At 40.7% G+C, this 11,851-nt stretch overlaps 1 protein-coding gene across 4 annotated transcripts in view; it reads right to left on the reverse strand.

Moving 5' to 3' along the window:
• The window catches only part of LOC149234979 (uncharacterized), a 178,721-nt gene that overhangs the window by 162,316 nt on the left and 4,554 nt on the right, over positions 1-11,851 (reverse strand). The window lies entirely within an intron of this gene.

Below are 11,851 nucleotides of genomic sequence, written 5' to 3' on the forward strand. Positions count from 1 at the left end.
CAGTGAGTATAGGACACGTAAGAGCTGATGTTTGGGAAACAACTTTAGACAAAATGAAAAGAAAAGTTCAAAAGTGGGGATCCACTTGGCTCAACCCAGCTGGTCGATTGGTGCTCCTCAAATCAGGCCTTTCCTCTCTTCCTCTATATCAATTCTCCCTTGCTCAGGCTCCAGCTTCATTTCACCACAAAATGGATAGTATTCTCAGATTTTTCCTTTGGCAGGGAGGGAAAAACGAAAGGAAAAAATTTAACTTGGTTGGTTGGAAACAAGTCATTCAAAGCCAAGAAAAAGGAGGTCTTGGAATTAGATCTCCAATGCTCACGAACTCAGCCTTTGGTGGAAAGATAGTTTGGAGACTTATCGAGGATCAGCCAGCTTGGTGGAAAAAGGTTTTGGAGGCCAAATACCTCAGCCACCCAAGGCAGCAACTGCTTACAACTGAAATACCCATCAGAAGCAGCACAAGGATCTAGAAACTCTGTAAAAAAGCCATCTCCTTTATGGCTCAAAATGTCTCCAAGGTTCCCAAAGGTGGCAACGAAATCAACATTGGCACTGATAAAATTATGGGGAATCCACCAGTTAGCAGTCTTCCAGGTATGGCTCCAATTATTCTCTTTCTTCAAAGTAAAGGAATACACAATTTAGACCAAATTTCTCAATGGGATACAAATACCCAAGCTTGGAAGAGATGGAGCCTTCCCCCATCCCTGAACACCTCAAAGAGAACCTTGACAACTTCCAGATTCATCTTCACAACATTGCTCCTACAATTAAAAATGGCAAGGATGGATTCCGATGGGATCCCAATGGCACCAGTTACTCAATACAAGCAGGTTATAATTATCTATGTAACAGGGACTACCCGGCTCCACCATGGATATATTGGAAAATAGTGTGGAAATCTGAAGCCATCCCTAAGGTGAAATTCTTTATGTGGACCCTCTTAAAAAGGAAAATTCTTTATGTGGATTCTGCTATCATTATTAGTTTAATGATTAGCAAGAAAAAGCCTCCAACATCTTCTTACAGCAAACCATCAGCAGATGCCAAGTAATGATCAACCAAACGCGGGATTTCAATTTTTTTCATATCCTTCGCACCATAAATCGAGAAGCAGATAAATGCGCCAGTCAAGCATGCATACGGCCAAAAGGAAATATCCTCTGTAACAATGAGGATCTGTTTCAATTCCTCCCATGATCCCCCTCATGATTTGTAACAATCTTCCATATCTAGAGACTCACATTTTTCTCAGGGCGTACCCTGACCAAATCCAAAGCAATCCCGATGTAGCCTATTCTACACCATCGAAAATCCTCCCATCTCATCCTGCAGACTGCTCAGCTTTTTTGAACTCTTGTCGCCCTTGTGAAATCCGTGATCACTCCAGTTTTCACCGCGTGATCCTGTCCTTCACTTCTTGTAGCCTGCTCACTACAAATACCTGGGAGCATTCTCCTTATTTCCAGGCCTCCTTTCCTATCTTCATTCGATCCGCTGCTATAGCGATCATCTTTGATCTCAGCTGTCCCTCAATGTTCAATATTAGTGCCAGTTTCCTTTATTCCCCCATCGCGCACTCTTCTTTCTGCAGTTCCTTTCTTGCCCGTTCTGTTGCTTCCGCTCTCCCTGAGATTCGATGGCCTCTGTTTTCTCCCCACTATTTTCATAACCCTCCTCTCTTTAAAGCGCTCCCCCTCGAGCCAGTGCTACTAAGGATTGTCTCATTCCATCTCTATCATCTAACTTCTTGTAATCATTCCGCCCCCTTACCTGCTCTTCCAACAGGCTCTATCCTTTCTGGAATTCTTCACCGCCCTTTTCTCTGTTCTCTGAGCTTTCACTTCTCTCATTTCCCTGTTTTTCAGACCCTCTGTCTTGCTTTTATTGTCACAGGTGTTTCAGCTTTTTGGCGCAGTATTTTAGTGTTTCTTCAGGACAGAGCCGAGGACCTCCAGATGGCCCGTAGTGAAGACTGCCTTCATTGCCGTGATTTGCAGGAAGAACTTGAGCAAATCAGAACGCATCAACGCCTCTTGGATGAAAAAATTGATTCCGCCACTAAGATAATCACTGCTAAATATGAAGCCGATTTAAACCTTTTTCTTCATCGTGTCTCCTCTCTGCAGGAGCAATTTAATGCCTTATCCAATACTTGCGCACATATCCAAGAATCTATGGACATTCTCAAATACATGATGGAGAAGATCAATGCTCCAAGCACCAGTTCCTCTAGCATCAGGATCGCTGAAGCTGATAACCATCCGAAGGAATCCACTGCTCGACAGATCAGCCACATAAGTATAGACTAGGATGTTTTGTAAAGTCTGTTTACTTCTTTCTCAGTTTGTCTGAATCTATTCCTGTGCTAGTTCTCTTCAAGTCGAAAATGAAAGTAATTTAGCAGAATGTTTTAATGTAATCAGTTGCAAGCTCAACCTATGAGCTCTACTCTTGTAACTCTGGAGCTTAGTCTCCCTATCCTTTTTTGAATATAACCAGCATCCGAATTTGTCAAAAAAAAGAAAGTAGTAGTAGCAAAAATCGACATCAAAACTACAAATCATTGATCAACATGGTCGCTCATGAAACTCATCATTGATTCAACACTACTAGAAATGGGATCATCAACAAGAGATACATAAACATCATCTAGCTCAAATTCTTCAGACTTGGATTGCTCAACCTTATAACATGATAGAAATTGAAAAGGTTTAACATGCCTAACCAATGATTTTGGTTTGAGTGAAGGGTTCATCTCCTCAACCTTATAATGTGGTAGAAAAAGATACGCATGACTAACCAGTGGTTTTCTTTTGAGTGAAGGGTACATTCTTGTTAAGGCCGTGGTAGAGGAGTTCAACAATCAATACCACCAACATCAACAAAGTTCAACAATCAATGCCACCAACATCAAGGTTCTTAAAGGGCTTCATGCTCTTGATCAAATGCCAATCTCATACCCTCACGCATCATAGAATCAAATGGAAACATTGCAAACCCCCAAACCATGAAATCCTGAAAACCATTAAGTCTACTGAATTTTGAATGAAATCTAAAATTCTAGTTTCTCCATATGAAATCCAATGAGGTTGAAACCACTCTCAAACACCCCGAGTCATTTCATGGTAATGTTAAAAATTTAAGTAAAAGGATAAAAATGAAAAATAAAGGAAATGTCGCTTTTACTTTAAGAATTTAACATTACCATTAATTGCCAACATTGCTAGGGTTGAGATGTATTCGGCAAATGAGAGGGTAGGCATGTTTTTCTTGGAGGGACTATTTTTGTAGGAAAACAACCCCAAATTTTCCTCAAAACAAATTTAAACTCACAAAACTGCATTTTGCAGGTTCTATAGCTGTCGTGGCAATAAACCGGTCAGTTTATGATGGAATCGGCCAGTTTGGTCTGATTTTTGTGAAATTTGGGCGAAATGGACCCTTCAACTGGGTTTTTTAGCCAGTTTGACCCAGTCGCCCAACTAACCGACCGGTTTTCTGTTCAAGTCGGTCAGTTTTTAAAACTATGGTTGTGGATGCCACACGTCATCTCCATGGGTGTCATATGAACAACGTGGTGCCTCCTCTTTCCAGCATTAGAGCTCCATCAAGTGCAACAAGCCCTCCTCAATCATCCTAAGGATGACCATCCTCATCTAGACCCTGGACCATGGCATGCCTATCAAGTAGTGTCAAGGCTAGACTAGGGGCATGCTAGGTCCACTAGTACATCATCAAGAATCCTTCGTGCTAGGCAAGAGAAGCCTAGCTTTTTGGCTCCTCAGGATACTCTGGGATGTATCTCAACTGCTCCAGTCATCAAAAGGTTTGACGCTCTACCAAGAGTGGGCAACACTGCATCTGCCAGGTCATCATGCTCTTTGGAACGTAGTGTATGACCTGAGCATCATGTGGAATGGGGTCCCTTCAAGGCCTATGCTACTCTAGACCACTTGGAAAAACCAACTTAAACTCAAGTAAAAGCAACCACTCATTAAAGACTAAGATCATAGATGCATCTAAGTGGGTTGTACTTAAGTGTTAAGGGCATATTAATACTTCAAACTTGGATCACCTTCAAATATCTAACTAGACCAAGTCCCATAAAGGTGTTCCCTACCTTTGTAGGGGTGGCTAAGTAGTCAACTTTATTAGGTGCTTCCAACCCCCAAGGGAAGGTGGTATTTCCAAGGCTAATCCTTCAGTCTATGTTGCACAAAACTTTAGGAAACCAACGTTTCGAGTCATACCCGTACCCAAAAACTCTGAAACTCAGAGGAAACTCAAACGAAACTCGGCCATCATATAATCATCTATGAGAGTTAATATAGACTTGGTTTTCCTTTTCAAGTGTCATATATCAGCCTTATTCCCTTTTTCTTGCAAGATAATGTGTTATTCTCTTATTTATAATTATATATATATGATGTTTAGGCCGACGTTTCCAGTTCTGAGAGGTGAATTTTCTAAACATACCTGTTTCAAAAACTCTGAAACGTTTCGTGTTTTGTGCAAGTTAGCCTTCAATCAATAGGTGTTGATGTAAGTAAGTGGCAATGGAGGGAAAAGACGTCATGGCCAAGTGTCATGGTCAGGGGACCAACTAATGGGAGTTCATATCCCGAGTTTATAGATGTAATGGAGGGAGCAATTATGGATGCATGAGTTACCCTGCTCGATGTGATTTCTCCATCCCTATGATGCATTTGTTACTTCATTTTGATAATGCTTTGCAATTTGGTGCATGGCTCAAGGATCAAAGCTTTCTCTTTATGGTATAGCATTTATTTTACCCTTTTAGATGAGGCAGTTTATCGCTCATTAGAGTTGGGATATGCAAGGGTTCCTTTAAATAAAATGGAGCATCAAGCGTTCTAGAACCGAGTGATGGCTAATGAGGAGGGTAGAGCTCATGTTAGGTTTTTGCCCATGCGCTAAGTTATGTCCAAGTCATCTTTTGCATTTTGATTTTCTTTTATTTCATTGTGGCCATATTATGCTTTTCCATTCTTTTAGCTGCATCAACCTCGAGGGTAATGTTTTCCAGCCCAACTCAAGGATATGGATAAGAGTGCAACTCTCAATGAACCAATGACAAGTTAGACCCGAAGAATGGAGATGATATCAAAGGCTTGTAATGTGACAAGGGAAGTGTTAACTATGGTGTAAGGGAGAATGAACACGCTATTTCAATCTGGGTTTTCTAAGTAGTGCCCAACCTGTAACCGCAAGGCCTTAAGGGAAGTCCTAGTGAACTAGGGCCTAAAATCAACCCCCTTGGTAAGCTGAGAGAACAGATTTACATTCAAGATCGGTCAATCATCCAAATCACCCTTTTATCCACACTAAATGCCCAAAACATTAAGTAATAGCACCCGATTGCAAAATAATCAAAGTTCTTGTTGAGTGGTTGCCCACGTTCATACAAGAGGAATGTCGGATGGTAAGAGGTGTAGTGACTAGTGTAGATGGTGGAGGAGTAGGGTCGTTGGTTAGTTGGTTGTCCAAAATAGGAGAAAAAATTTCTTCTAGGGGGTTACCCATTTTGGTGGGTAAAACCCACCTTCATCAAGTGAACTAGCTAGATGAAAGAAATCATTGAGCAGAGAGTGGATGAGAGGCAACTAAGAGTGGCTATTTGAAGATCGAAATAGGGCTAGTATTGTTGGAAAATGTAACTAGGTTCGGTCTTCATTTAATGTATTTGAGTCATCTTGTAATGTACTTGTCAAAAGAATAAAGAAAATAATTTTTATTATTATCATTGTAACTTATTAAAGCATTGGTTTCTATTAAAATTGGCAACTAGGGCCAAACTCCATGTGGGTCATCTTATTAATGGCAGCTGATATTTTTCTTGGATCCCTCCCATCGAGAGGTGTAGGATTGATCTAAATATCATCTAATTCCAATAAGTATTCAAAGAGATATGAATTTATTTGTGTTATGGGACAATTCGTCAAGGTCGGCCAGCAAGCAAATGAACCCCACATGTGCTCAACGTTTTAGTATAGATAGAGGTGCCTTGAAAGTCATTTGGACACACACTTGAGATCTCTTCCTCTCTACTTGTCTTTGGGTTTTAGTGGGGGGAGAGATCCTAAGGGATTACGTTGTCCTAATGGAGAAGCCCTAAATCAACCTCTATGCAGTCCTAGGAGGAGACACCTCTACGCATTCAAGAAGGGTTCTATACGTTGTCTTAATGGAGATAAAATGCCCTAGTCGCAGTCCAATCTAGGAGCTCAAGTTGTTGTCCAAGCATCCCCTAATCAGTTGTCAAGGAAGGGCTAATGCTGCCCTATACTCAGTCCTAATGGGAGGTTCAATACTACCCTAGCTGCAGTCCTAAAGAGGGTGGTTTAAGCCGCAGTCCAAGAGAGGAGAAACCTACCCTATACGCTGCCCTAACCTGCTCCTATACGCAGCCCTAGCCTGCCCTAACTCGTTGTCTAAAAGAATGCCCTAACAGCAGTCTACAAAGGCTACTTAGCCGCAGCAAGAAGGGAGTTGTTTAGAGGATCATCTATACGCAGCAAGGTAAGACCTTAACACTGTTTTTGGAAGGGCTTAGGACAGCCCTTAGACGCAGCAACAAGGAGACTTAGCCGCAGTCTATACATAGCCAAATGCAGTCCAAAGATGATGACTGGATGCCCTAGCCGCAACAAGAAGAGACAACAAGGTAATGTCACTTCAGGACAGCATGGAGAGCTTAGTTCAAAGGACAAGTTGTTGTGGAAGTGCGAATTAGTTTGAGGGTTGTTTGAGGGTGCAAACAAGTCCTGAACAGGGTTGTCTCAAGGATCAAGGAGCTGTGTGTAGGGTTGTTAAGACCAAGCCCAAATCAAGATAGTTTGGACTACAATCAAGGGGTTTTGAAGTGAGTTGTAGATGACAACTATATTGTGATAGGCAGCAGGCCTTATCACCTCAAACAAGAGACAACGTGGATAGGCTTGGGGCATATCTAGGCACAGTATGTACAGTATCATAATGATGTGATAGGTGGCATCATGATGAAGGCATATGGTGTTGTATGGTGCAGCCTTGGGACAGCAATGAAGCTTGATGGAGCAAGCAAACGGGACAGCAGTATGGCAACCATGGAATGGCAATATCACTAACAGTGGGACAGCAGTATGGTACATGGGACAACAGTGGCAGCATGAGGTCCAGCAATGTGATGATGAGTGCAGCATGGTGCAGCACGGTGCAACATGATGACGAGATGCAGCACAATGATAGGTGAAGGAGTCACCTTGGAGAATCAGTTGAAGCAGCATGTCTTCAACTGATCTCATGTAGAGATGATCTATTCTCTTATCTAGAAAGTCTAAGTGTTGACTTCTGTTGTAAATGTACTATCTCTCTCTCTCTCTGTTGAACTATTGAAGACATATAAGAAGAATTGATCAAGGGTTTCCCCACATTGGGGTTTGTCCCTGGCTAGCGCCACATCTTGTGTCCTCTTGTCTTGGCTTGTCTTCTGCGATTTATATTTATGTTCTATCTGCAGTTTACTTTAATGTTGATGTGATTGCTAATCTGAAAAAGATATTGAGCTAACTGTGAAAAATTGAAATAAAGTGCTCTAGCATAGAACATACATAAAATTAACAATTTCATGCTTGGGTCACCATGTTTTAGGTCAAAGTCCCCATTCAGGACTTCTAGGATTTATTCTGAGTCAATAGAGTCATTGTACTTTTAAAGAGACCCTTCTTGGGTTTTTGAATCATGTAAAAAGGTTATGTATTAAGTCAAATGTAATTTATGTATCCTCCACATCAAGTTGGCCTAGAAGAGATCAAGTCGGCCTAAGGACACTAATTCGACCTCACATGGAGCCTATAAATACAAGCAAGTCGAATTCATTTGGAGCACACTCTCTCACAAGAAGTTCCATATCTCTTGAAGCCGAAGGAAGTGCGAAGTATGAAGCCGGGAAGCCAAAGGAAGTGTGAGTTGGGTGGAGTCTAAGGAGAAGAAGAAAAACGAAATTTTGGTGCCTCTCTCTCTATTTTGTGCCCTAGATTGGGAGATCGAAGTCTTCCAAGTTTTGTTGATGCTGGAAGTTGCTACATAGTCGAAGTTGTTGGAAGAGAGGTTGAAGGTTTGGGAGGCTGACTTGGTGTGGAGGGAAGGTTTTTGTCTAGGGTGGAGAGTCTCAAAGAATACTATTGAAAGGAAGAGAATTTTGACTGGGTTTTCCCCTCAAGGGGTTTTGCCCTATCATAGTGCCTACATCTAGTGTCCATTGTTTTATGTGCTTTCGCTTTGGTAATTGCTTGATGAACTGAAAGAAAGAAGATATAAAGAATTGTAATAACAAATCGAGAACATCACAAGTAATTATAAAGAATAAGAAAATATTTCTACCTTTCTGATTTTCTAACAAGTATTTGGCAAGGTGGATCAAAATTAGGAAAAATATCCCCTGGGGGTGACAACGGGTTGGTGGGTAACAAGTACCATTCCTTTTAAACTCCAATCAAGTAACTCTTTAGATTTTGATGATGCTTTGTTTGTTTTAGGTCTCAAGAAGAATTTGCTATGAGGTTTGGTTATGGAGGATAAGGGCGATGTCGTGGAGTTCAAGAACCAACAAGCCCTCATCAAACAAAAGGAATCTAGCCTAGATACAACTTAGGTAATAGGCATTAGAGAAGGTAGTTTTTAGAGGTTGCATAGTGAACTAATTTGAGCCCTAGTTCATAACAATTGTAGCTCGCAAGAGTTGTGGCACAAGAGGATGGGGCACTTGCATCACAATGCATTGCCTAATCTGAGGGAGATATTCATAGGTCTTCCACGGTACAACAATGAGCAATAGGGAACATGCAAAGGGTGCACACTTGGAAAGTATGTCGAGGTTGTTTTCTCAAGTTCTAAGGAGATTCTAAATGTATTGCATTAAACTATTTGTGGGCCAATGGCAATAGCATCAATTTTAGAAAGTGTTTGTTATGTTTCCTTCATTGATGACTTCTCTCACAAGGCATGGATCTACTTCTTGAAGACCAAGGATGAGGTTTTTAGCAAGTTTCAAAAGTCCAAAACATAAGTTGAGAACCAAACAAGGAAGAAGATCAAAGTCTTAAAATCAAACAATGGGGGTGAATATAGCTCCTAGGAGTTTAAGGGCTTTTGCAAGGAGGCAAAAATCAAGAGGGATCTAACTACTCTATGCAACCCACAATAGAGTGGGGTTGCAAAGCAAAAAAATCAATCCATCATAAGGGCTATTGTGGCGATGATTCATTACCAAGACTTGCCAATGTTTCTTTGGACGAAGGCATGTAACATAGCAATCTAAATCCACAACTAATGGCCTCACAAGATCTTGAAGAACAAGGCATCAAATGAGGAATTCATGGTGTGAAGTTAGAGGTGAGTTATTTCTCCATCTTTGGTTGTGTAGTTTATATCAGTGTACCAATAGAGAGGATGACCAAGTTGGAGCTCTCTAGAAGAGAGGGCTTATTTTTTGGTTTACAATCAAACTTCTAAGGCCTACAAGGTCTATATTCCAAAGCAATGGAAGATAGTAGTAAGCAAGGATGTAAAGTTTTAGGAAGATTTTGCACCCATGAAGTCTTGTAAGCCTATTCCAATGATAGAGGATGAGGGGCAAGAATCTTTAAAGGTTAAGAGAGGGTCACAGATGACTTCCAAAGCCGTATAGCAACCTTCAGGTGAAGAGGATACAATGGTCCATTCTAATTCTATGAAGACACCTCAATGGTTTGCTCAGACATGGAGGATGCTCAAGAGTATGATGAGACTCTTAGGAGCACATTTAGAGAGAGCAGCCCTCTTACAAAGTTTCCAAACTACTTGACATTAATGAGCAGAAACATACATTCAAAGCCTTCCAGCTTTCAAGAGGTAGTAAACCAACAAGTTTGACAAGATGCCATGGTCGAGGACTACATCTCCATCATCAAGAATGATGTGTGGGACATAGTGCCAAGACCAAAGGAGAAATCAATTGTGAGTTCCAAGTGGCTCTACAAGATTAAACATGCGGCAAATGGCACCAATGACAATTTCAATGTGAGGTTTGTGGCAAAAGGGTTCTCCCGATATGAGGGAGTGGTCTATGACGAGACATTTGCTTTGTACACTTCCATCTAGCAATTATGTCCTTAGTTTCGTTTATGAAATGGAGGATACATCAAATGGATATAAATACAGCTTTGTTAATGGGATCATTGAGAAAGAAGTGTACATAGAGCAGCCTCAAGACTTTGGGTAAATGGGAAGGAGTCCCATGTTTGCAGGCTTAAGAAGGCTTTGTATCGACTCAAGCAGGCACCAAGAGCATAGCAGTGGAAGATAGATGGATATTTGAAGAATATGAGCTTACACTAAAAGTGAAGAAGATCCTAATTTATATTATATCTTGTTAGGATTGATCTGCTTCTTTTGGTATTGTATGTAGATGACTTATTTCTTATAGGTTTAGAGAAGCTCATTGCAGGGTGCAAACTAGATATGGCAGCTAAGTTTGAGATGGACACTTGCATGATGCATTACTTCTTAGGATTGGAAGTTTGGCAAAAACCGAGGGAGATTTTCCTTGGGCAGGATAAGTATGCAGTTGAGATCTGAAAGAGGTTTCGGATTGAGGACTACAAACCTATGGCCACACCCATGACTACTAATTTGAAGGTGACGTCTTCATATTCAAAGTTGGTAGATGACATGTCGTACAAGAAACCGACACTAGACCAGAATCCAGATATATGTTTTGCTAGTAAACAACTTAAATCAATTCATGGTGGAGTCAAGGAACAAGGACATTGGGTAATAGCAAAACATGCACTCAAGTAATTGAGGGGCACAGTGGAGTATGGTCTAAGATATCCTGGAGATGGTAAAGTGAAGTTACAAGGGTATATAGACTTAGATTGAGCGGATAGTGCAACAGATAGGAAGAGCACCTCATGGTACTACTTTAACTTGGGTTCAAAAATGATATCCTAGTTCAATAGGAAGCAAACTTCTCTAGCACTTAACTTAGCAAAGGCAAAATACTACTAGCCAATACTACTAGTTGTGAAGCCATCTAGCTTCGCAGGTTACTTGCAAGATTGTCTAATCAAGAGTTTGATCCCCACAGTCATTTACTACGATAATCAGAGTTGCATCAAACTCTAAGAATACAATATTTCATGACAAGTCCAAGAACATGGAGATGAGTTATCACTTCATACAAGACAGGATTTAGAAGGAAGCAGTGAAGCCCCGGTATATTACCATAGATAAGTCATTGATTTTATAACCAAGCCCTTCCTGAAAGGGAAGTTTGAAGCATTCAGAGGCAGGCTTGGATTGGTACAAAATTTCCTTCCTCGTTAAGGGGGTGATAGGAAATGTAGCTTGAGCAGGAGAAACTTTTTGCACAGGTTTTAACATGAATATGTAGAAAGTGGTTCAAGACCTTTTATTAGTGACCACTTCTGAAAAGTTATAACTAATTCTATTTTTTAATTCACTTAGGATAAAATGAAATATCTTATGTTTTTCAATTGAGTCTAACAAAGTGCATTTAATGCATTAATGACTTAGACTAGATTTAATCTCAACCGTACATCTCAAAATCAGATTAGGGTTTGGCAGGTTAGGGTTGTGGTAGATTAAAGTTTCAAAAAAGCATAGATAAAACAAGATAGAGAGGTGTTGTTTACAGTTGATCAATTGAGCAGGTTAAGTGTCAGAAGAAGAGAGAGCATCACAATGCAAGAAGAGGATTGACCTGCAGGTTTCAGAAGATTGAAAAGACAGCCATATAGCAAATCCATACAACTGTTGTCTGTCTTTTATGTGCAGGCCA

The sequence above is a fragment of the Pinus tabuliformis genome, chromosome 8 (assembly GCF_031772625.1).
Source record: "Pinus tabuliformis cultivar Carrire ecotype Pingquan chromosome 8, CPIR1, whole genome shotgun sequence".
Classification (NCBI taxonomy): Eukaryota; Viridiplantae; Streptophyta; class Pinopsida; order Pinales; family Pinaceae; genus Pinus; species Pinus tabuliformis.